At 50.5% G+C, this 25,349-nt stretch overlaps 1 long non-coding RNA gene across 6 annotated transcripts in view; it reads right to left on the bottom strand.

Moving 5' to 3' along the window:
* Window positions 1-25,349, bottom strand: part of Gm36894 — an 86,236-nt gene that overhangs the window by 36,316 nt on the left and 24,571 nt on the right. For 2 of the 6 annotated variants that reach the window (XR_873048.2, XR_873047.2), the window contains exons 2-3: window positions 13,435-13,590; window positions 10,546-10,617 (exon numbers count right to left, since the gene is read on the bottom strand). The exons of 1 other annotated variant lie outside the window; for it this stretch is intronic. This is a non-coding gene — a long non-coding RNA (predicted gene, 36894). Of the gene's footprint in view, window positions 1-10,545; window positions 10,618-12,851; window positions 12,964-13,434; window positions 13,591-17,361; window positions 17,496-25,349 lie in introns of those variants that run through there. 3 more of the 6 variants (XR_873046.3, XR_873051.2, XR_001780723.1) reach the window with 3 other exon arrangements.

The following is a 25,349-nucleotide window of genomic DNA, read 5'->3' as shown; positions in this document are numbered from 1 at the left end:
CAGACACCACGGCCCCACCCCCCATGTGAGCACAGCGGACTCCACGCACTCAGCTGAGACAAGGGTTATAGCTGGGCTTCATTGACCCAAGATGGCCAGACCCTCCAAGGTAGCCACAGAGCTTCCCAGAAGGATCTCATTAAGGGGTTGCACTCTCTCCAGTCTCCTGCAATGGGAAACAATGGCCTCAGCCCTGATGGCTTTGAATGAGGGCCAGTGGTCACGGGGTGGGGACAGATCTCACTTTCTGGGGCAGAGTGGCAGACTGCAGACCCAGGTCCTATTCCTCAGGATAAACAATCCTGCCCCCTGCTTCACCTCTGGGCATCTGCACTCCAACTGCACTTGAGAGCTGACGCCCTTCAGAGCCGAGACTGAATGTACCCAGAGCCAGGCACTCTGTGACTGTGCTGTGCTGGGGGCACGTTAGGAAGCCACGCATCTCTGCAACTACAGGTCAAGACTGCCACCACTGCTGGGCTGGTGAGATGGTCAACAGGTAAAGGAACTTTGCTGAGTAAGCCTGACAACAAGACTCCAAGCCACAGAAGCCACAGGAAGGTGAAAGGAGAGAATCCATACCACAAAGTCGCCCCCCTGGCTCACACACACACACTGTGGCATCACGTATACACTCATCACCTATACACTCATCACGTATACACACATACACAAGCATCATCGTCGTCAGCATCAGCATCACAGATAAGAAAAACAAGATGGCCACCACAGCAAACCCATTGCATAGACGAGGAAACTGAGGAAAAGATAGCTAAAGGCTCCAACTAGTAGGGAAGGAGTCAGGAGAAGTGCCAGGGGTCTAGTTTCAGAGGACATGGCTTGAAACTTCTGATGCTAAATCAATTTGACCAGAACTGCTAACCTGGCCCAAAGCTCAAGTTGGGATTCATTCGCTGAACAGGCCACCTGATGGAGCTTTGCCACATTTGGTGGTCACAGGGACAAGAGGCTACTCTCTGAGAAGGCCTTGAAATGGTGGACATGCCTACTTTAGGGGGCCTGCCTCTCTGCCTGGCTGGATGATCTATACACACACACACACACACACACACACACACACACACACACACACACAGAGAGAGAGAGAGAGAGAGAGAGAGAGAGAGAGAGGGAGAGAGAGAGAGAGAGAATGAGTTGTGGAACTGTGAGTCCCCGGCTGCCATGGCCACAAGGCATGCCCTGCCCCACCTGTAGGAACCAGGTGGAGCCCACAGCTCACCTGGGCCTGCACAGTTGCCCCTTTTTGATCAGCACCCCATCAGGAGCAGCAATATGCCCTCCTCTCCTGCTCTAACCCCTCCGTCCCAAGTCTCATGCCTTCCCTCTGTTCTGTGTAAGCGTGGATGATATTTAAACCTGCGAAGTCCTGACCTGCCAGAAATGCCAAATTGGGTGCAGTCAGGTGCAGCTCTCAGCTCAGCCTCTGTACCTGCAGCAAGGCATCATGGGGCCAAGGGGCCATGGGCCAAGGGGCCACCAGCTCTCACAGCCTCTCCCATTATAGGAGGGAGAAACACACACCCCGTCACATGCTTCTCTAACACCCAAGACAATGCAGCAGAGGTTCTGACGTGACCCAAGGAACATGGCGTCCCTGCGGATCCAGTATCTGTCGGCACCCCAGCCTTGTACCAGAAGTCTGGTGCTCACTCAAAGGCTTTGAGTACTCCACCACTGCCCAGCATCATTGGTCTCTGGGGCATAGGACCCCAACAAGTACTATCCGCCACCCACCCTGGCCTGGTCATCTCCTGGCCTTCTCGCTGTGCCCAAAGTTTTCCCTCTGCCCTGTTCTATGAAACCCCCCGACTGAGCAACCACTCAAAAGCAGACTGCAGAATGTGGGCACGTCTCGGTCTTTTATGGGGCATTCTGCACCCAGGGAAGCTGAGTGGAACAAATGAGATTGGAATTTTATGATTCTTTTAGTGTTGCACAGAGGATAGCTTTTTTTAATTAGCTGCTAACTCGACACCTTTGGCAATTCTAAATAATTCACCAGTCCCGTCCCCACTCGTCCACACCAGGTGTGCTGAGTGGCCATGCCCTCACCAGCTCCGATGGGAGGCTGGGGCAACACCACTGTCACAGGGCACAGATACAAGGTTGGATGCTGAGTGGCCCGTCCTCCAGTTACCTGGAAGGTAGGGACAGCCTTTTCTAAGGTCATTCCTCCTCAGGTGCAGCCACAGGTATGCCAAGCCACCCCAATGGCCGCTCCCAAGTCTTCTGTTCCAGCAGGAGACTCTCTCACCTGATGTGTCCTCCACACCTCTTTGCTGAAACAGCACCTTTGAGCATCTTTCCTCCCTCAGACAAACGCCCCAGAGGCCTGGACCATCTTCCTGGGCTGGTGGCTTCCTGGAACACGGTATCCTGGAAGGACAGTGTTCATTGTCTCCTCCCCTCACCAGTCCAGAGCACAATTGGCATAGACTCTGCTCCACGGTAACACGGGGCCAGGCACCCAAGCCAGGAGCCGGAGCAATCCATGGACCACCTTCAGAGGGGCCAGCCCCCGGAGCTCAGGCTGGCCAGCCAAAGTGAGAGGCCACTGCTGCTGGAAACACACAGACCACAGCTCTTAAGCCAGTCCCTGTGGCTGGTCAGGGGTGGGAGTCGCTGCACCCAGTCTGCCCCTAAGAGGCCCTCAGAAACTCAGGCCTGGCCCCTCTGGAGAGGCCTTGAGGACAAGAGCCCATAAACCTAAGCTTCATTGGCTCCTGCATTTAACGGCTCCGTCAAGGACTCTGGCCAGATTCAATTACCTCCACAGGTTTTATATGACCAGGCCCGTTCACCGTGCTGAGACCGGGATGCAGCGTGGGCCAGCAGTCGCTCCTCCCGCCTCTTCTGTGAACACTAGGAAGCTGGGTAGGGCCAGAGGCCAAGGTTACCTCCAGATCCCTCTCCCACAGTCCCAGAGTCTGGCACAAGTGCTACCTCCTGCCCCACACATGGAGTCAGATACGGAGGCTCTGGGACTCAGGATTCTGATGGAGTGGGCTGGTCTGGGGAGCCAGTCCCCTGCATGTGTAAGGAAAACCCTTGTGAGCCTGCCAGGCCCACATTCCTGTGGTACAAGGTCCCTGCCCTGGGGTAATAGGGCCACAGGCAGTGATTCCCTGTTCTATAACACCCTCTGTTGCTGCATCTCAAGCTATGGCTGTGGCTGACTGTCCCATTATAGACCCTAGATTTCAGACCACAGACCGTCTCCCTCAGGTGCTGCAGCAAGGCTAGTCTTGGGTACACATCTGGCCACCCACGGACATAGAAAAAGAGGCAAGTAGGTCTGCCCAGTTCTGCCAGGTCTGCCCTTGAAGTGTTATAGTCTCTCTCTCGGTAGACCTCATCCAGAGGTCTAGGGAAGGTCAAGACTCAGCCGTGCCCCGGTATGGTATGCAATTTTAGCTTGCCACCTTGAGCCACTCCAGAGGTGTGCAGGAGTAAGGACCAACTGGAAATGAAGACTCAGGCCATGCCAGGGCCACCTTGCTGCTGGCTCTGGCCATCTGGCTACCTGTACGCAACACCCATTATTTGAGCACTGAGATTCAAAGCCTGCCACAGAGCATCACAGGAAGGCTTCTACGCATACCCTCCCTCACCATCCTAGCCCTCAGCTCATTCCCTACCCAGCATCCTGCTCCAGTCCAGCCAAACCTGTGAACCCAGCCAGGTAGGTGGGATGTCGGACGCTTTAGGACTCTCCGTGGCTTCCTGTCCCTGGAAATAGCTCTGTGTGGTCCCCACCCCAAAGAACCACCTCTGCCCACCAACTGAAGTTCTGGAGCAGGGCAAAGGCTCCACTCTTGAATGGTGCTGTATTCACACGCCGATGGCAGCTTTCATCCCCACTCTCTCCACCCCTGGGCTTTCTCTGCCTCCTGCCTACACTGGCTTTAAGTCACAGCTTGCTCTGCCTGCCATCTAATTCCATGCTGAGCAGGACCCTCCTACCTCATTTGTTTTCTGGGAGCTCCAGCACCTGGACTGAAGCCTGAGCTTCACAGGTGCACAGTAAATATTTGTGAGACATCGGAGCCGAGCACCTGCTGCATGCCAGACACCGCCGAAGCTCACACCTCCATACGTAAACAGCATCCCACTAATAGGATGCAATTAATCCTGAAACCGGCTGGTAGGTAGCTGCTGTCACTATCCCAGGCATAGGAATAAGACTCAGAGAGATTGAGTCACCTACCCAAGGTCACACAGCAGTGATCAGGTATTGGCTCTAGATCCTGTCTCTAACAGCCCACGGTCTGTGCTGACACTGGTCTTCCATGTCAGTTGGTATAATGTATAACTCTGCCCATTTCACAGATGAGGCAGCAAGTCACAGACCACATACATGGCCTGAGGTTGCAGGCCTACTTCTAGCTTATGTGAAGTAGGAGCTGATGCTGCCTGCACTGGACCAGCCCTGTCTTCTTGCTCTGGAGGAGAGGCCTGCTTTGCTTTGGGCTTCTTCCTGAAGGCAGACAGCCATGCATGCCCCTCCTCTACATGACTTTTAAGAAATATCACCTAATTAACCGATTGTGGGCTGTCAACACTGCCAGATTCCCCCGCCCCACTGTGTCTGGCCATAGCCTGGGTGCTCACATATGCCAGTGAGCCCTGCCAGGCAGAGCTGGCTCTGGTTGCTGCTTGGCATGGCTGCCAGCCCCTCTGGCTCAGCACCTAAGCTGCCATTCCCATCTTGGTCCACTCCAGTGCGTGGCTGTTCTGCCTGGTCACAGACCTGGACAAGCTGGCTCGGGATGGATTGGGTCTTCCTTCCCGTGCCCACGGTCACCTCCTGCGAGCCTCCACCTCCACGCCCAGCTCAGCACCTTCGGGTACCATGGAGGAAATATCCAGTTCTGCATCAGATGCCAAGCATCCTCATCTTTTAATTATTGAAGAACAGATTTTTCCCCCAAATAATTAGGCAATTGAAATCATACAATCTTTCTCTGAGAACTATATTTAACCCTGATTTGAATGTAATTTGCACATTGCCGCTCCCCGAAGCAGCTCTGGAAGCCAAAACATGGATCAAATATTTTTTAAATGTCAAATGCTGCTTAATTGTGGATTGCACTGAATTTATTTGTACAGATAAGCATTCGAGCTTCTACCGACATCTCCTCAAGTAATTTCTCCTTAATCTATACAACACCCCAATTTCCCTGATAGCTGGAGGATTGGAATAACATTCGAGAGGGCCTCCATTTTGCAAAGTACTTTAAAACATGCATATTCAAGATCAGGGCAGAATCCCTCCAACTGGAAGCTTTGGACAACTCACTGAGGGAAAGGAGCTTAAGTGTAAGAGCTGTCACCCAGGGTGTTGGGGCTGCCACGGTGCTGATCTGTCTGGACCGTACCACCCCCACCCAGGGCAGACTCTGGGCCAGCTTGGAAAGGGTCTCTCCCCGCTCCTACATCCACACATGAGCATGTTACAGTAAGGGAGAGATCTGCTAGCAACCCATAGAGCCAGAGGGAGCAGGTAGGAGAGAACCTGTGTCCTCATCAATGGCCTGAGCAAGAGGAAGTCTCTGGTGAGGGTGCAGGGGAGCTGGACTGATGCTTCACACCAGCACCGGCAAGTCCGAGATTGTCACATCCTGTCTCAGAAAGGCAAAAGAAAGAGAGAGAAATGAAGGAGGAGGAGGAGGAAGAGGAGGGAGGGAGAGAAAGGGAGGGAATGACAGAGGGACAGAAGGAAGGGAAATGGGAAGGACAAGAAGATACTAGGGTATCAGCCGATAGCAAATCTTGCTGTGGTAACAAACATGCCAGTGTCTCAGTGACTTGGAACACACAGATTCCCACAGGCAGGGGCATGGGACACACTTAGCCTGTGTGCTTGGTCACAGGGCTCCCACACTTCTGCATCTTCCCTTCTCCCCCAGCACGGCACCCAGCTCAGAGTCCAGATTCTGTTTCATTTTCATTCATGTTATGAGACGGTCTCGCCATATGTTTCAGGTTGGCTTCTCACGATCCTTACCATTGTCATGCCTCAGCCTCCCAAGTGGGGAGCATGGGTCGCCATATCCAACTTAAACTCCAAGTTCTGATGACAATTGGCACCAAGTTCTAGAGACTGGAAAGCCTCAGAGGGACAGGGACATGGCGGATGGATAAACTCCCTCCCTCTTGAGCAAAGTAAGGGGACAAGTGTCAAGCAGCGACCTAGTCACCCAACCCTGTGGTCTACAGGTGACATTTCTGGCTCCCCCAGCCTTTGTCCTGTAGAATGTGATTACACAGGCTTTTTCATAACCACCCACCCTGGCTTTCCTGGTACTTGGAGGTGAGACTTTCACCATCAAAGCCAAGAGTGTCAGAGCTAGCCAGGATGAGGCCTCCCCCACCTGACTCACCACTGTTTCCCAGGTAATACCCAGGGCTTGCTCTCTCAACGCTAAGCTCCGCCCCCTTGGAGCATCTTCCCCTTCAGCCATGGCTCTGGTGAAGGAAAGTATACTCCTGCCCCCGAGCCTCTCAACCTTAGCTATGTCTTCTCTGTTGCTTCTTCACAGCTTCCTGTGTCCACGGCCACTCCACGTTAGCAGCCATGGTTAGACATCCTGGGACAGCAATACCTCCAGGCTCTCTTTCCACAGAATTGTGCCTGGTAAGAGGAGCTTCGAGACACGGAGCCTATGGGTGGCACGGTGGTGGCCTCCCTCATGGATGTTCTCCCTTCTCTCTCATCTAACAGGCTGGCATCCTGGCAGCCGTTGTTGGACAATGGGTTCTTTTTTTCCTTACGTGTAAGAAGATTGTCTCTCCGGGCTGTTTCAAACCACACAGTTGGTACCTAAGCTCCTCTCTACTTGTAGCACCTTACTTAATGTTTCCAACAGCATTCAGAATACACCGGTGACATGGCCTAAAGTTACAGTCTCCCAAGGGATCGTGGAGGATGGGTTTTCCCAGTCCCCCTCTGCCACGTGGAAGCATAGCTTCTGATCACAGTTTCTTTGCTCTGTCCTGCCCAGCCCTGGCCATGACACAGATTTTGGGGCTCATGCACACAAGTGGCCCCCTCCTAGGCTCCAGTTTCCATACTATTTAGGAGGAGCCAGGTTGCCCTGTGGCATCAGCAGTCTCAAGATCTGGCTGTGAACGTAGACAGAGACTTGCATCGCACTCGGGTTGCATTGCTTTAGCCTGCAGACATTGTGAGTGCCACAGGATTTTACCTGTCCAATTACATCATGGCAGTGGGAGACCTGTGATTGGACAGGGAAAGGGAGGCAGAGATAAGTGTTGCAGAGACAGGGAGTGTCTCAGGGTAGCAAGGAGAAAGGAAGATGGCAGCAGATGTGAATCATCGTGGCTATGACCAGCCACAGGTTGTTATGATGTCATAAAGGTTAGAATATTGGGATAATTTGTCTAACCTGGTGGGCAGCTTTTATCATTATCAATTGGTTCTGAAATTATTGTATTGGCATCTTGGGTATTGGGAATTTATTGATATATAAATCTGATTGGATAACTATAAGCATTGAGTCTTGTTTTTACTGGGCTACTGAGTATTGTGTTATCAAACAGAGAATGGCAGATCTAGTTGGTTATTGCAATGTAGGACAGAGCTGGCGGTACCCCACCAGGACTAGTAGTATGGCCCACCAGTGTCAGTACTAGATCAGGAACATGCCTCAGTGGGGACAGAGAGATGGTGGATTCAGTTCTCTTAATAATTACCTCAACATGTGAGAATCGAGCCTGCAGACCGCATGGTCCACAGTAATCCCCAGGCTGCTCTCATGCAGAATCAATCTGTCTCCCCAAGATTATGCCATTGCTCACACCATCCTCAAAAGGCATGTCCCAAGGTCAGACTGAGCATCTGAGGAGACACGGGTATGGCCCCATGACTAGGAGCAGGGTCCTGGAGAGAATTGATGGGCTCCACATGTAGATTCCTAGGCTGTCTGACTCTGCAGCCTCACTGAGCCGGTCAGGTTCCCTGGCAGTTAGGGAGCCACACAGCCCTGGGACCCCTCTATGCTCACTCATTAGCCCTTCTCCAGTCTGTGCCTTAGCTCACCCATCCTTGTCTTTCTAAACAAGCTCAGAGTTCGTAAGCAAAAGCTGGCAGAGCTATTGAGAAGCAATGAGCCACTGCTCCAGTCAGAGACATCATCCTCTGTCAGCTTAATCCGTGGATGTTTCCAGAATACGCTTTCCAGGGAGGCAGAGAACACACTCCTCTCAAGTTCATGTGGAGCATCCGCCAGCACGGGCCACTCACAGGGCTACAGAGCAGGCCAGGGGACAGACACTTGTCACACATATGCTTATCACTGTGCGGTGAACCTAGAACTCAGCCAGAGAGAGCCGCAAATCCCCCAAACATCTGAAGATTAAACATCACACGTCAAAGGCAAAGTCTCAAGAGAAGTAAATGAACATCCAACTTAGAAGTGCTGGCTCGCTGTGGCTGCCCAGCTTGACAGCCATTTACAGCATTAACACACACATTAGATAAGAGGAAAGACCCAAAGTAAGTAGCCCGGGCCTCCATCTCAGGAAACCAGAGAGAGAACAGTTTAAGATAGCAAGCAGGAAGATAAAAAGAAAAAAATATATATATAGCAAAAAAATCACTGAACTTAAAGGGGGCGGGGAAGCACTAGGAAAAAAAATCAATGAAACCCAAAGCTTGCTCTTTGAAAGGGTCTACAGAAGTGAGAGAACTCCAGCCAGGCTGAGACAAACAGAAATGAAAGCTGGAAGCCATGCCTGCCGAGACACGAGAACACTAATAAAATACAGCCAGCCAGCAACTCTGTATCTACAAATTTAAAAATTTAACAGGAAATGGTACAAAACTCCACAAGGAAAAGTGGAGGAGCCGGGCGTGGTGGCAAACGCCTTTAATCCCAGCACTTGGGAGGCACAGGCAGGCGGATTTCTGAGTTCAAGGCCAGCCTGGTCTACAAAATGAGTTCCAGGACGGCCAGGGCTACAGAGAAACCCTGTCTGGAAAAAAACAAAAAGAAAGAAAGAAAGAAAGAAAGAAAGAAAGAAAGAAAGAAAGAAAGAAAGAAAGAAAGAAAGAAAGAAAGAAAGAAAGAAAGAGAGAGAGAGAGAGAGAGAGAGAGAGAGAGAGAAGAGATGAGAAGAGAAGAGAAGAGAAGAGAAGAGAAGAGAAGAGAAGAGAAGAGAAGAGAAGAGAAGAGAAGAGAAGAGAAGAGAAGAGAAGAGAAGAGGAGAGGAGAAGAGAAGAGTTTGTCTTGATGATCAGTTTGGTAAATCAGGTCTTCTAGAGACAACTAGATCGTGAGGGAAGGGAAGGGAGGGGAGGGGAAGGTAAGGAGGGAATGGAAGGGAAAAGATTAATCTATTGATAGGTTTAAAATCTGAATATAGCTAAGCATAGATATCAGTGGTAGAGCACCTGTGTCAGGATAGGCATTCATCACCAGCAACACACACAAACACATAACACATACACATCACACACACACACATACAATCACACACACACATACACAACACATATGTAACACACACACACATCACACACACACATACACACACCACACACACATATCATATACACATCACACACACACATACACACACCACATACACATATCATACACACACATTACACACACATACACACATATCATACACACACATTACACACACATTACACACACATACACACACATATCACACACACATCACACATATATACACCACACACACATCTCATACACACATAACATACATACCACAAACACACACACAGAAAACAAAGGAGCCAACTATGAACTGAAACCTTAGAACCGTGAGCCAAAATAAGTCCTTCTTTCTTCAAACTGTTTCTCCAAGTTCTTATCCTATTTTTACATTTGGAATAACCATTGATCACCTTCAGAAGAGAGCAGTGCCAGGCCTACCCTTGTCAGGCAGTCCTAACAACTACATATGTGATAATTACCACCTCTATAATTTCACCACAAATAGACACAGACACTCTCTAGTTTACCTGCTGTTCTAATACCAAAACCATGTAAGGACATTAAAAGAAAGGTGCAGGCCAAGAATAGAGGTTCAAAACTCACCAGAACATTAGCAAATCAAAGCTTCATTAGATATGTATGCCAAGTGAGATTTATTCCAGATATAATCTCCACATCTGAAAATCAACTTATGAATAAAGTGAACAAATGAATGGATGAGTGAGTGAATGAATCTGTCTCTTGGAATAAATAAGTACAGCAAGATTGCAAGACACATGGTTCACATATAAAAGTCCAATGCCTTCTGCTTATCAACAATAAACTATTAGAATTTGAAGTAAAAAGAAAAAAAGCTAGTTACAACACAAACCCCTAAAATGAAATACCTAAATAGGAAGCTACCAAAGCCTGCATAGGATCTGCAGTCTACACGCTCAGGACTATAAAACTCGGTGAAAGATCAAATAATGCCCAACTAAAGGGAAAACTGTCCCCCGCTCTAGCGGAAAGAGTCAAACTGTGCTGCTGTTGTTACCGTGCAGTTCCTGCGGCCACGACAACCTCAGCGAGCTCTTGCAGACACCGCCAGGCAGATTCAGAAGTTCACCTAGACAAAGGAAAGACACCGAAGAGCACTCAGCAGGGGAGAGGGCCTGGAAGACACTCCTCCACTCGAAAGCTCAGCACAAGGACAGAGGCAAGGCAGACAGATGGGCAGAGGAAGGTGGGGACCCAGAAGGATATGTATCCTTGACACTACTGTCATCTGACCTTTGACAAGGAACAAGGCCATTAGTGAGAAACATGAGCTTTTGAATAGACGATACAATGCAAATAATCACAGTCTAGACACAGACTGGATACATTTTGTACAAAACATATCTCAGAAAGGATCATAGACACAAGTGTAAGCTATACAAACTTACAAATGCAAACTATATAGACTATCAAACCTTCAGCAGTGACCCCAGAAAGCCTCAGTTACCTGGTGTGGTGGTAATTTTTCAGTTACAATAAAAACACAAATACAAAAGGAAAAGCTGACATCTTGGACTTCCGCAAATTTAAAATATCTATTCTCTGGGGCAATATCACCAAGAGAACAAACTGGCAGACCACAAACTAGAAGAAATTTCTTTATAAAACACATGCATAGCAGATACAGAATATGTACCCAAAATAGACAATCCCACTTAGACACAAGGAAAGGTCTAAGTGAGCATTCCATCAAAAAACAAAACAAAACGAAACAGAACAAAACAAAACAAATATCAAACCCAGGTGTTGAAAGTTGTCCAGCATCCTTTTTCATTGAGCATGTGCAAGTCAGAACAGCAAGGTACCACTGTGTACATCCCAGAATGCCCAGGCTCCAAAGCACAGTGGTACCCACAGCCAGTAAGGATGCAAAGACAGCAGGAGCTGTCTTCACTGCTGGTGGGACTGCAGAATGGGGCAGCCCCTCTGAGAGACAGCCTGGCACTTCCTTACAGTGCTAAACATAATCACACCATATGAACCGGCAGCTGAGTCCCAAGGTATTTACCCAACTCCTGAGAAAACTTACGTCCATACAAAATCCCACCTAAAATGTTTATAGCGGCTTCGTTCGTTCGTGGTTGCTAAAAACCGGAAGCAACCAAGATATCCTTCCATGGGTCACTGGATAAGCAATTCCCAGTACCTCCATTTGTGCACTGCAGCACCATTCAGGGAAAAGAGGACTGGAGATATCAAGTCTAAGGTCTGAACCTTCAATGAGCATTACAAAGGAAGAGAAGCCAGTATGCAAGTCTTGGACTGTGGAGTTCCCACAATACAGTGCTCTGCAAAAAGCCAAACTCTGGAGACACTTTAGAACAAGAAACAAACAAAAACAACAAGAACCATTTGCCAGAAGTCAGAGTGAGGTAGTGATGACTGGGAAACAGGGGAGACACTGGGACAAAAGACAGGACAATGCTGTGTGATACAGTTCTTGGGGACACACGGAGTGTTAGCCAGCTTTTTCTTGAGAATACACACTTATGAAGACAGAAGGATTGTTTGGGGGTTTCAATCTACCCTCAATCAGACTCACAGCTTTCAACCTAAATTAGACTTTCTGCCTGGTTGCCAGAAACGACAAAGGACAGATGAAGAAACCTGTTACATGCCCGGTCAATACGTAGTGACCTAAGCATCTCTAGGACGCATCTCCCATGCTTCCACCATCTCTGGATGGAGACCAGGCTAGGAGCCAACTCTCCTTCACACGGGCCTTGAGAATAGTCCAGACCCAAACTGTAATGTGCAACATGGTACATTGGTCATGATTTCAGAGCTTTACAGCAAGAATAGATATTAATCTATAAAAAAGCTTAGACCCATGAACCATGATTGAAGAGACTGGATTCCAGAAAGCAGGGCTGGCAGGGACCAGAGTGTCTCATCCCAGTACAAGTGTGGGAGCCAGCCTCCCCATGATACAGAAAAGGAGATGCCCTATGTCTCCCTGAACAAGAGAAGAGCCCATCAATGTCAATGACAATATCCTGTGGACACCACCACCCACACGGGCTGGAATTTGGAGTTAGCTGGACAGACGGGGCAGATGGTGGGTACCAAGCTCTTCACTGCTGGTGTGAGAATTCCAAATGAGCAAAAGAAGGGTCTGAAAAGTCTGTGTGGGGTGTCCTGAAGCTGCAGTGTGTCTAGTAGAGTCCTACAGGAGACAGTGATCTGTAACTTTAATTTTTTCAAATCCTGTTTTTAATGATGCTCTTAAATGCTTTAACCTCCCTTGTGGCCCACTACCCACCAGAGGTAGAGGGAAAGAAAGGATGGGGGTGGGGAGTGGACCTGTTTAGAAAAGTTCTTTGGAGGGACTCCCATCTATGTTGTCTGGAAATCAGGAGTTCAGTTCACAGGTTAGCAGCGGCAGCTCAATCCACTCGCAAACACCTCACAGATACACCAGCAGTCCAGTTCAGTAGAGTCGGATAGCGAACAGGAATCAGCAGCAGCGGTGGTACTACCTAGCAGAGACACCAAGCCTCAACCTCAGCGTGAGTCAGCAGGAGGGACCGGGAGGAATGCCAAGTTCTCAGCTGTGCCTCGCTCAGGGAAGGGAAGGCACGAGACCCACAGCATTGCACAGCTGGCTGTGCCAGCAAGCCAAACTCAGTCTCCATCACTGTCCATCCAGTCCTCCACGGGTCTTGCCTCAACACATGCATCTGTATCAGTTAACATCAACCCGAGTCTGTGGAAGTGGCAAGAAACTGCAGGACGCCACCAGAAGTTTTAGTTTCTCTCTATGGAGTCTGGACCAAATACAGCTCAACTACGAAATGTAAGGCGGACCAATACATGAGTGTTGTTATCACAGAATCCTTCATCACATGTCCTTTCACGTGCTTGCTTTAGCAGAACATCCTCTCACCTGTGTCTGCCTCGGCAAAACGTTCCTTCACCAGTCTGCCTTAGTCTTTCACCTGTGTCCACTTCAGGAAAACACTCCTTCATGTGTTTGCCCCAGCAAAACATCATCCGACACAACTGACTTTCCAAAGAACCCTTACGTTTCCACTTCAAGGATCTGTGGAGAAATGGATGTGGAGAAGGCATGAGGTGGACCTGGAAGTTCCTATACTGCCAAGAAAGAGGGATAGGCACACGGGCTGGGAGAGTCCTGGCACACAGGAGCCAGGACAGAAAGCCCACACATTCCTAACACAAGCAAATGCATAAACAGATGAAGAAGAGAACAATCTTCGATGCAGAAAATTCCAGATCATCTACAAGGTGCCCCGTGCTCAGGAACGGAACAGGGCTCCTCCAAAGGGCAGTGCAGAAGGGGCGACTCCATGGCAGGCTCACCTGACTCCCTTGTCAGCCTATCTAGGTCAACGCTACTGATCCCTCACACCCACAACACTCACCCTGGACAGATGTGGAGAGACCTCATGGTTTCTGTGGCTGCTGCAATACCCACAGCTCCCATCTGGCCAGGGACAAAACAGCAGACATGCCAGGTGGGCTGGAGGTGGCTGGCTTACATGCCACCTAACAATTCTCCCAAAAGCCACCAAGGTCTTCAGAAACATTCACATCAAACATACTATAATAACGTGAGGTGCAAGTTATGGAGGTATATAAGAAGTGTCAATACTGTCTTGAATTCTTTTAAACTCTGGAAACCTAAAACAACCCAGAAAATAACATTTACAATGTACTTATTTATACCTAGTGTGTGTGCACAGTTGCCCACGCATGTGTGGAGGTCAGAGAACACTTTTTAGGAGTCAGCTTTCTCCCTCTACCATGGGGGTTCTGGGACTGAACTCGGGTCATCAGCATTGGCAGCAAGCATCCTTTACCCAACGTACTACCTCTGGCCCAAGTTTACCTTGTTAAAAAAGCATGTATTTTATGGCCCGTAAACTATTCCTCAATAAAATTGGTTTTAAACATTGCAGGGGGAAAACGTGGCCTTCTGCTATTTGGAAGCGAATCTTATGAAAGAGAAAAAATAATAAAGAGTGAATCCAGGCATCTATAATCATGGGTTATGAATTTCAATCTGAATTAAACTAAGAGGGAGTTGTAAGGAAACTGAGGTGGGCAGAGCGCTCAGCTACAGCAGTGAGCTGGCACAGGGGCTCACAGACAGCGGGCTTTGACAGTCACCGCCCACCTGGACACTAGTCCCCAACACATGCACCTGTGGGGAAGGGAGCCCACATAATTATATGGTAGGGCTCCCGGGGATATGCAGCCCTGAACCAGACAGAATCAGTGTGGGAGTCACAGCAGCATTTTCTTTACTTGGAGGAAGACAGAAGGCCTCAGCATGGAGATTAAGCTTGCTGGGCACTGGGCCGTGCTCAGAGGCTGTGAACAAGGCAATTACTGCTCCCATTTAATCCAGTGTCGGGGAAAAGGGCCCCGTGGCCAGGCTGGAACCGCACTCCTCTACGCAAGGAGCCCGAGGCCCCAGCTCTGCGCCTTCTGCCTCCAAAACACACTCTGCACTAAGTGTAATGGGTTTTAGGGAATTTATTTTGCCAATTTTAGAACCTACCATAAAGAAGAAATATGAGAGAATTTTATGAGGTGTACTGTATATCTTTAATACTCGTATTTTTTTTCTCGAAATGCTGAGAATATCAATTACATTTATGGCTGCATGAGGAGATGCCCAAGCCCACTGCTGGCAAAGCAGGTCCTGGCAAAGAACAAACAATGGGGGACTCAGGGGTCCCAGAGCCTGTGGGCTCAGAGGGCCCGCGTGGTATCTATGAAGCTGCCCAGTATGGAAGCAGCCACGTATGTGCCTGTCTACATGTGCACCTACTACATACATGTTTATGTGCTCTGACTTATGTGTACGTATGTGTGTACAGCTGCTAGCGGATCAAGGAACAGCCTGGGGAGGGGAAGGGAAGGTTGGAAGGACACCTTGGAAATGAGAGAAGCCATTTAATACCTTGTGAGAACAGAGGTGGTACTTTCTCAAAAGCAAGCCCTACCATGTACTCTCTGGACAAGTGGCCTGATAGGAGACATCCCCAGGCCTCTAGTCCAGCTCTTCAAGGCCTCAGTACTCAGGACCTCTGCTCCGGCCACAGAGTTCTCCCACCTACCGTTCACATCTACCTCCCTGAGCTGGAGCAGGTATCAGACAGCACTGGCAGTGTATTGGGTGGCCTGGGGGCTCTAGGTCAAGACAGCAGAGCCACAGTCCTTGAGCAGCAGACTTTGGAGCTAAATAGGCTGAGAACCCCCAGCCACTCTGCCCAGCCTGAGAGCCGACATTGTACACGTCCTGCAGAAAGGTACCCCAAGACCCAAAGAGCAACTGTCACTGGGGTACACATCTGGGCTGGGCTGGGCTGGGCTGGGCTGGGCTGGGCTGGGCTGGGCTGGGGAGTCCAAGGCTCACATTGTACATACATGCACACGTGTGTGCGCACACATATGATCGTATTCACACATATGTAAACCTGTGAGCATGTGGGATCCTCTCCATAAGAAATAAAAAGCTACAAGTCCTACTCTTTAAAGGGGCCCTTCTGAAGGGAAGCAGAACCCCCCCCAGGGTTGCAGCTGTGCTCCTGGGGTGGCCTGCGAGGAGGGGGGGGGGAAACGCCTCCCCCCCAGCACTGCTTAAAGTTATTTATGGCTCCAACGTGCACGTTTGTTTAAAATCTGCCGCAGAATTCATCCTCTCTGCCACTTACTCCACCATTATCGGCCATCGCAAAAGTGCCGAAGAGAGAGTCATAAATGGCTGTGATTTACGAGGCAGCAAGAACACAGGACGAATGAGAGAAAATTAGATCCTTTACCTGTGAGATTATTTACGAGCTCAGTGGATGTGGGGGACTGAGCTGGGTGAAGCGTGGTCTGGGACACGTGTTCCATGCCTGTCCTCTGCTGGACTCACAGTCTAGTGACAGAGACCATGTTCCTGCAGAGGGGGGCCATTTTAGCCCTGTTCCTTCTCAGGGATAATGTGGGCTGGGACCAGGTCAGGACCCATGTAGGACAGCACTTTGTCCCAGAACCCCTCCAAACTGCTGTGAGACCTTAGACAGCCACCCCTTTCTGGGCCTATTTACCTCTGTGAACCAGAGGGTATACACAGATGGACCCCGAACATGTGGTTACCAGGCAAGGTGTCCTCACTTCGTCCTGCCTTCTGTGGCAGCTCAGGTCATTGTTTTGGGGCCGCTCTCCCCAACCCCGTTCCCACCAAACATCCTGGTTGTACTGTCCAGCTCCTGCCCAGCTCCTGCCCAGCTCCCTGACACACTGGTCCATGGCTTTCTTTACTACTACTGTACTGGGCACCCAAATCCTGTGTCAAAGGAGAATGAGCTGCCCTGGCAAGCCCTTCATCCTGCCCTTTATAAGGGTTCTTCCTTCCTGATCATTGTCCTCCTAGTCCCCCTGGAAGCCCAGGACATCTTCCCTCTGCAAACCTTGAAGTGAAGGAAGGTAAGTTTCCAAGTCGGATCTCACCCTCAGGCCTCTTAGAAACAAGCGGCCCAGAGCTTTCTGCTCCCTTGAAACTCCCGGGGCAGGAGAAAAGATCAACTAGAGGAATGCAAGCCAGCATCTGGGCTCTGGGTCAAGAAGGGCCGTTGTTTCTAAGGAGCAGCAGCCTCCTGGTCAGGTCAATGCCTACCTGTGTGTTGCTTCAGAAGGTTAGCCTTCTGGTAAGGGGAAGGGAAACTCTGCCCTCAAGTGGGAGGGAGGTCAGGTCACCTAACCATCTCACTGGAAGCCAGATGTACAGCAACTGGAGTGGGTGCCCCGATCCCAAAGCCCCTTCTGCCTGACGTCACACACTCTCCACTCTCACCTGCACAGAGCTGTCTCGTTGTCCCATGCAGCAAGAAGCAACAGCCATGTCACCCGATACCCAGCACTCTTTTGTGGCAGGAGCCGGCTGTGCTAACAAGCGTGTGATCCATTTTGCACACTTTCCACTTCTATAAAGAAGAAAAACACCAGGGAGCATAATTGCTACCGTGCTTTACATGGCTTTGAGGGAGCAGAGCCTTTCTGAGCAGGTAAGAATTTGATTTTCCCATTAAAGTCCAGCCGAGATCAAGCCTCAGAGAAGCATTTGTTTTGCCAACAGCTGGATGGCAGCAGCATCTCCAACTATAACTGTCCCTAACCCAACTGCCTCCTCCAAAGAGCCCTATGGTGCACCACCCTGGTGAGTTGGCCCTCCGGTGAAAGCCTTAGCTTGCTGGCACCAAGCCAGGACCCCCCTGAACCCCAGTTCTCAAGTCAGCTTAACCTGATTCTCACAACACTTGGAAGGCTCGGGGAGCCATGTCTTAGGCAGGGGGAGGGAGCAACGATCGGGGTAGCCTCCACTCTGGTCAAACACCCAGGCCCCTGGAACCTGTTTGCAGAGCCCATCACTCCAGCCAACAACCTGGCTTTACAGTCACACACCACCCTGCCTTCACCCTCAAGTGGACAGCTGGCCTTGCTTTGAAACCTCTCCCTCAACCTGCTGGAAACTGGAGAGTCACCAGATCCGCAGCAAAACAGCAATACAAAGGAGGAGCAGGAATGGAGGGTCCAAAGGACCCCAAAGAAGGGAAGACATTGGTCAGGACTGAGATGGCAGAAGGGAATAGAGATGAGCTCACAGTATTGGTGGCCCCAAAACAGGCCCAGGCAACAGTGGGCCTTGGCGGAGGTGGGCTTGCTGGGCCTTCAACCCTACCCTAGGCTACACTGACTGCTCTTGCAGGCCCTGGAGGCTCTGCCGGACCCTCAGACCCCAGCTTTTCTGATCAGATGCTAACCTGGACCAGGACACCAGGCTTGAGTCCTGAGCTCAGGTTCCGGTCCGTTTCTGCTACTAACTCCACAGAGGCAAGGCCCTTCCCCAGCGTGGCTCAGTTTCCCCAGACGCACAAAGGCTGTATGTCTAGAGTCATGTGCAATTGTGAGGCCCTGGATGGTGACCTACTCAAGGTCCCTGACTTGGGCCAAGTCTCCTGGGCCGCCTGGGGTTACGGCTGTAAATGCCTGCCACAGCAGACAGCTCCACTCAGCCACTCCGGAGTGAGCACAATCCTTCCCTCTCATTCTCGTTTTTCTTCCCAACGTAATTGAAAAATCAATATGTTGCAGAATTTCTGTGCAAACCACAAATACAATCATTTCCAGTCACAAAGGGGATGATCCTACAGCACAGCAGCTGCACCCAGGAGGCCCCAGCACAGTGGACTCTGCTGGGGACCGCTAGGCTCGGCCAAGGTGCACTCTAGGCCACCCCTCCTGGCCCCGGCACCTCACTCCAGAGTCAATCACACCTTCCCTTCCACAGCTTCTGGTCACTCTGTGCCACGCTTCATAAATAATAGCACTAAATGACCGCCACGGAAAGTCGATTCATTGTGAACGTAGTTACACACCGCCACGCCACACCTGTCAGCAAAGAACTCTCCTGTTGGAACTTATTACATTTTTATCAACTTGGCAGCGCGCGTCACGATGCAATCTGGGCAGCACGTCGTCGTCCTCCGCAATCAGAGCCATTGGCTTTTATGGGTTTGCTCAATTTCACCCAGGGGACAGATAGCACAGAAGGAGAAAACACCTCATCTTTCCAAGCAGAGGACAACCAAGGCCAGGCCACAGGCTTGGGAGAAATGTCATCAGCCTCTGTGTGCCCAGGTCCTGACACACCAGACACAGAGCTCCACCACCCCCTGGCAGATCCTGCTACCCCTGTGTCTGTCTGACTTCCAGGGCTCAGGAAACATTCACCCACAGGTGAGGCCCAACGAAATGAGACTTCTCCTGCCTGAGTGTCCAGGATAAACCTATTACCCATGTGGTCTCAACCACAGCCCAGCCCCCATTACAGCTAGGTCCTTCCAGTAGGGCTGGGTCAGGCTTTACCAGCCTCCTCACCTGCCCCTACAGTAGTCCAGTGGCGAAGCTACTGGTGTCTGCCCTGCAGTACTGCTTGACCCCTAGGTCTGGTCACTCCTGAGGGGAATAATGGGATACAAGAGCCCAGTTCCTTAGAACCTCTGCCCAGGCCTCAGCCTCTTTCCCTGATGTATTAATGTCCTAAGACATGGCCAAGAGCTGGGCAGTGGTGGCGCACTCCTTTAATCCCAGCACTTGGGAGGCAGAGACAAGCGGATTTCTGAGTTCGAGGCCAGCCTGGTCTACAGAGTGAGTTCCAGGACAGCCAGGGCTACACAGAGAAACCCTGGCTTGAAAACAAACAAACGAAAACAAAAAAGACATGGTCAAGAGGGAGAGAAGGGCAGGAGATCATATAGCACTAGGGACCTTCACTGTTCCTGGGGCCCTAACATCTGCTCCCATTCTCCCATACTCCGGTTAGGTTCACTTGCCAAGTGATCCCAGAAACAACCCCACTGCACTGAGGGACAGGGGCACAGGTCACAGGACCAAGAATGCCAGCAGATCCACACCAGCCTCCTTGCACATACAGCCTCAAGCCAGACCCTGGAGCAGCCATACCCACATCTCCCAGCCTCACGAAGTTTCTCCATCCCTATGGCTTTAATTCACAGCAGCATAAACCTCTCAATGGCTCATCCACTTGACACTTGGGGGCCTGCTTGGGGGTTACCAACACCTCTGCCTTTGCTGTCACGGAGACAGGAAGGATCTTTTTCCCACCAGGGTCCCTCGAGGTAGCCTGGACACACCTATGGTCATCAGTACCAGCATCTGTCAAGGTCCTCACATCCCCTTTGCCGGTGTTTTTCTCAGGATGTTCACCCACGGCAATGAGCATGGCCCATGCTGTACTGCTGTGTGTTCTTCCTCTAGGCTAACACTGTTCATAGGTGCACATGTTGGCCATCTGTGTGACGCAGCAGGCTTGCCACGACCTGTGAGCATTTGTTATTTGGCTAAATGAAGAACTAGAGCTTTATACTTCCAGTCATGAGCTTTGGCACCGTGGGATAAGATGCACGCATTTGAAGCACAGTTTCTAACATACCCATTGCCCCAGTTAGTTTGTAATTATCAACTGCACCCAAACAGAGTCACCTGGGAAGAGAGTAAGGAATTGCCCAGATCAGACTGGACTGTGTGTGTGTCTGGGAGGCACTTTCCTGATGGCTGACTGACACAGGAAGGCCTTGCCCACTGTGGGCAGTGTCATCCCTAGGCAGGCGGACCTGGACTGCTGAGTGCGATCCCATGAGCAGCCTTCTTCTGTGGGTTCTGCTTAAGTTCCTGCCTGGCTTGCCTCAGTGATGGACTGTGAGCTGGAAGTTTAACCCAAACAGACTTTTTCCTCACCCAGGCTCTCTCGGTCCTGGTGTTTATCATAGCAACAGAAAACAAACTGGGGCATTTATATATGCCCAGTGCAACAGGAAAGGCAAGAACATGCCCAGGACACAGAAGAGGCATCTGTCCCCTCACCTCTCATCCATCTCGTCCCAGGCCCTAGGTCCCTCAAGAAACCATGGTTCTATGCCCTGTCATTTCCAATTAGCGTGCATTTTCTAGAATTTCATATCAATTTTTTACAGATTCATAATTTATCTCCCTTGTGTCAAGCTTCTCTCCTCATGCAGGGCCATTTGCCACTTGTCCCCGTGACAGTGTGTCCGTAACCTTCTGCTGCTGAGGAAGAACTGAGGGGTAGACACATCACCCTGTACCTATCCACAGAGCTCTGAGCCTGTGCTCTTTGCAGGCTGGGGCTGCCGCAAGCACTCGCACACTCCTCTGCGGTCATGTGTGCCCCAAAAGGCTCTTCTATGGGCAGCTTGGCTCCAAATAGGTGTCCGGAAGTGGGGATCTGCAGAAGTGGCAGACTTATGACAGTTCAGTGGCATAAGTGGCATTGTTACAAGGTGGTGGGAACTTCCAGAGGTGAGGACTGGGTGGAGAGAGTAAGTCACTGGGTACAAGCCTACTGGACGCACCTTGTGCTCTCTCTCTCTCTCTCTCTCTCTCTCTCTCTCTCTCTCTCTCTCTCTCTCTGTGTGTGTGTGTGTGTGTGTGTGTGTGTGTGTGTGTGTCCTGATTGCAGGTTTCCTTGGCCACATCCCTCTGCTGTGATGTTTTCTGCTTTACCATTGACCTAAAAGCAGCAATGCCAGCCCCTCACAGACTAAAACCTCTTCCCTTCAGCGTGTTTTCCTGGGCATTTGGTCACAGCAATGGAAACCTGACTGGCCTAGCGTGTGCTTTTGCTTCTCCTTGTACAGAATGACTGGACCCTGAGGGAGGTGGGCATGTGATAAATTAGGAAACAGGCTATTTTCCAAGGGCTGGACCATAACCCACACCCACCAGCAGCCTGAAAACTCCCACTCCCCTGTGCCCTCTCCCACAGGCACGCTGATGGCTGTGGGCGTCCATGTGGTAGCTTTGGATCTTAGCTCCCTGTTGACTGACAGTGTTGATATTTTCTGTGATTGCTGGCATCTGAAAAGCGTGCCTGGCTGGGTGGTTTTTTTCTTCCTTGAATCTAACGTGATCCTCGGGAAGCCCAGAGCCTGAAGCTTCTTTTGCAGGAAGGTTTAGAGCCATGAGCCAGTGTCTGAGCCTGGCGTGCATGTGCCTGGGAAACTCGAGTCTTTCAAGGAATGCAGCCGTTTCCTTGAATAAGCAAACTTGTTGCCACTTTTCCTAAATCGGTGGAGTCAGTTAGTGGGCATCTCCTGAGCTGTGGAGGTTTGTAATGCTTTGTCTCCCTGCTTTTCTGATCCTGCTTGCTAAGGGTCTCTTCATCTGATTGATCATCTCAAAGAACTGGCTTCAGGGATCAGGGAAGCTTGCTCTTGCCTTTCATTCATTTCAAGTCCGTTTCTTCTGCATCACGAGGCGCAAACTGAGGTCATTGATTTAAACTAGTCATTCAAACTCAGGTACAGTGCTATAGATAAATCCACAGATTTGGGTATTTTCCTTTTGATTCTGTTTAAAATGATCTCTAACTTTGACTTCTTCTTGGTCCATAAATTACTGTCCCAGTTTGGTTTCTGTTGTTGTGATAAAACACCATGACCAAAAGCCAATTGGAAAGGAGACGGTTTATTTCATCTCGTAGCTTATAGTTCATTGTCAAGGGAAGCTAAGGCAGAGCTCAAGGCGGGGAGACTTGAACAGAAACACAGGGACTACGTGAGCTTACTGGATGGCGTCACTTGGCCTTCTACTTGTCTGGTCCTCTTTCTTATACAACCCAGGGCCTCCTGCCTAGGAGTGGTGCTGTCCACAGTGGGCTAGGCCCTCCTCCACCAATTAGGAACCAAGAAAAATGCCCCCACAGATATGCCCATAAGCCAATGTGATGGGGGTCATTCTCATATTGAGGTCCCCTCTTCCCAGGAGTGTCAAGTTGACAGCCAAGATTAGCCACCACCATTGTTACACAGGATGGGCCTTCCTGGTACTTTTCCAAGTAAAGCCTATTTTGTTTTATTTTTTGGTTTTTCAAGACAGGGTTTCTCTGTATAGCCCTGACTGTCCTGGAACTCACTTTGTAGACCAGGCTGGCCTCGAACTCAGAAATCTGCCTGCCTCTGCCTCCTGAGTGCTGGGATTCCTTACAACACTCGATGACTGAGAACTCTGATTCTTTTGTTGGCTCATTACTGTAGATATTTGGTGACTTGGTGGCTTTGTGGTTTACAGCATACACAGGTGCCTTAACCTGTCTCCCTTCAAGTTCGATTGTGGCACTTCACTGGCACATGGCTATTGCTAGGGCACCTTTCCCTCTGAGTCCCATGCTGCCCCGTCAAGTGTCACTCTGCATGTGTGTGTTCAACCTCACACTGTCGTACACAGAGGTCAAACATGCACACAAAGATGCACGGTGCCTCCAGTCACTGGGGACAGAGGCACCAAAATCACAATGAAGTATCACTTCACACACACTAGAACGGCATAGGATGTGAGGGATCACAGCACTTGTGTCCTGCTGGAGGGAGTGTGACCCTATGTGGCCTGTGTCCAGTAGTGAAGGTGAAGTGGGGGACTCCTGTGTGGCTCAGTAATTGAAGGGCAGCCATGCCCACAGAAGTGAAGATGGGGTCTGAAAGACACCTTCATAGCAAAACCATCCATAGGAGACAAGCAAGCGATGGTAGGAACCTGACTGCACAGGACAGACTAGTGGCCAAGTCCAGCCTACAGACACCGCGTGTCCTGTAACACAGGGATAACTTGGAAAAATTACCCTGGTGAAATACAGTGGACCAGCCGCTGAATGGCTCGCTGCCATGAGGTTCCTGGGCTGTCAACACCACAGCAAAGTCAGACGAACACACTCTGGGGCAGGGGAGGGAAAGGGAGAGTGAGTGTTTAACAGGATGGAGCCGTTCTGACCATAAAGGCGATTGGGATGCAGTGAGGGCTGATGACCTTCAAGCACTGTGAGGGTATTTAACGTCGCACCACACATAAGGTTGAAGTAAACTGTGTGTTTCACTGTGAGCAACCAGCCGGTCAGCTGCTGGGCATGGTCCGGACAAGGTTAGAGTTGAGCATCACTGTTCACAAAGCCCGAAACAGTCACAGACAGGAAGGGAACCTTGAGCATCCTCAGACACGCAGGCTCTCCAAGCCCAAGGCTCCCACAGTAGGTGGAAGCAAATGCTGACGAAAGCTAGGGTTTAACACCCATACTCTAGAAGGGCAAGCTGAGGCACGTTCCTGGGGGATGAGGGCAGCACAGGGTCTCCCAGTGTCCTTTCCTCCATGATCAGATATGACTGATTTTGTGACTTCAGGTGATTTGAAAATGGCCCAACCACTCAGCCTCCACCTCCACTCATTATTTCCTGCCTGCCTCTGTCTCCCAGCCTCTGGCTCAGCCATGGTTTCCCTCCTATGACATTGAGGGTCGCTTTGCTCACTGGAAACTCCAGTTTTGAGATTGCTGTCCCCTCACCTCACACCCACAGCAACAACATGACAGCCTGAGGCTTGCCAGTGGCCCTGCTGACCACTGACAGCCCACCAAAGGTGCTGCCCCATTCCCAAGACACACAGGGATGGATGAGTGATGGCTCACATGGGGGTACACTCGGGAGCTTTGTACACAATCACCACTCACCACACACACTCACATACACACACATACACGCACTCACCAACTCATACAGTCACACACTGACACACAGACACACACGTGGGGACAGATACACACTGATTCTCACAGGCGCTCAGACACACAGACATGGGAACAGATCACATACATTGACTCACAAAGCACACAGGATAACTCTCTAACTCACATGACCACACATAGACCCTGTACATAAAGCTAGCGGACACATGCACAGACATATCACACAAATACACACACTGACATACGTGCACACAGCCCCTTGCACAGAGCCAACACAGACATCTGCTCAGACACCACACGCACGCACACACACACACACACACTCACACATGAATGCTAAAAAACACAGCCTTCAAGCGCCTTCCAGAGTGAGGGCCATGTCTGGACCCACAGCCCCCGCCCCTTTGAGGGGGCTGTTCTGGGTCCCACAGGCTGCAGCCTGATAAGCTAGAGGTGGGATGTGCAAGCACAACAGTGCGGGCCCCTCTCCCCACCACAGATGGCCACAGCCTTCCCTCCTTTGCATGTGACTATGGGGATTAGGACTGATCTTTGTGAGCTCTGTGACAGGTCCCTTGAGGAGTTCCAGCCTCCATGAGCAGGTCTAACTCCTCAGGTCACTGAGCCTAGCAGTCAGGCCTAGTGTGGGCTTGGCTCAACATGGATTTCCCACACACTCGCGTTCACAACCCCAAAGATGGCTCTTACGTTGTTAGAGGAGTCTCTGTCAC

Source organism: Mus musculus, chromosome 12, assembly GCF_000001635.26.
Source record: "Mus musculus strain C57BL/6J chromosome 12, GRCm38.p6 C57BL/6J".
NCBI lineage: Eukaryota > Metazoa > Chordata > Mammalia > Rodentia > Muridae > Mus > Mus musculus.
The sequence above is the reverse complement of the archived record's forward strand: the minus strand, read 5'-3'. Positions and strand labels throughout refer to the sequence as shown.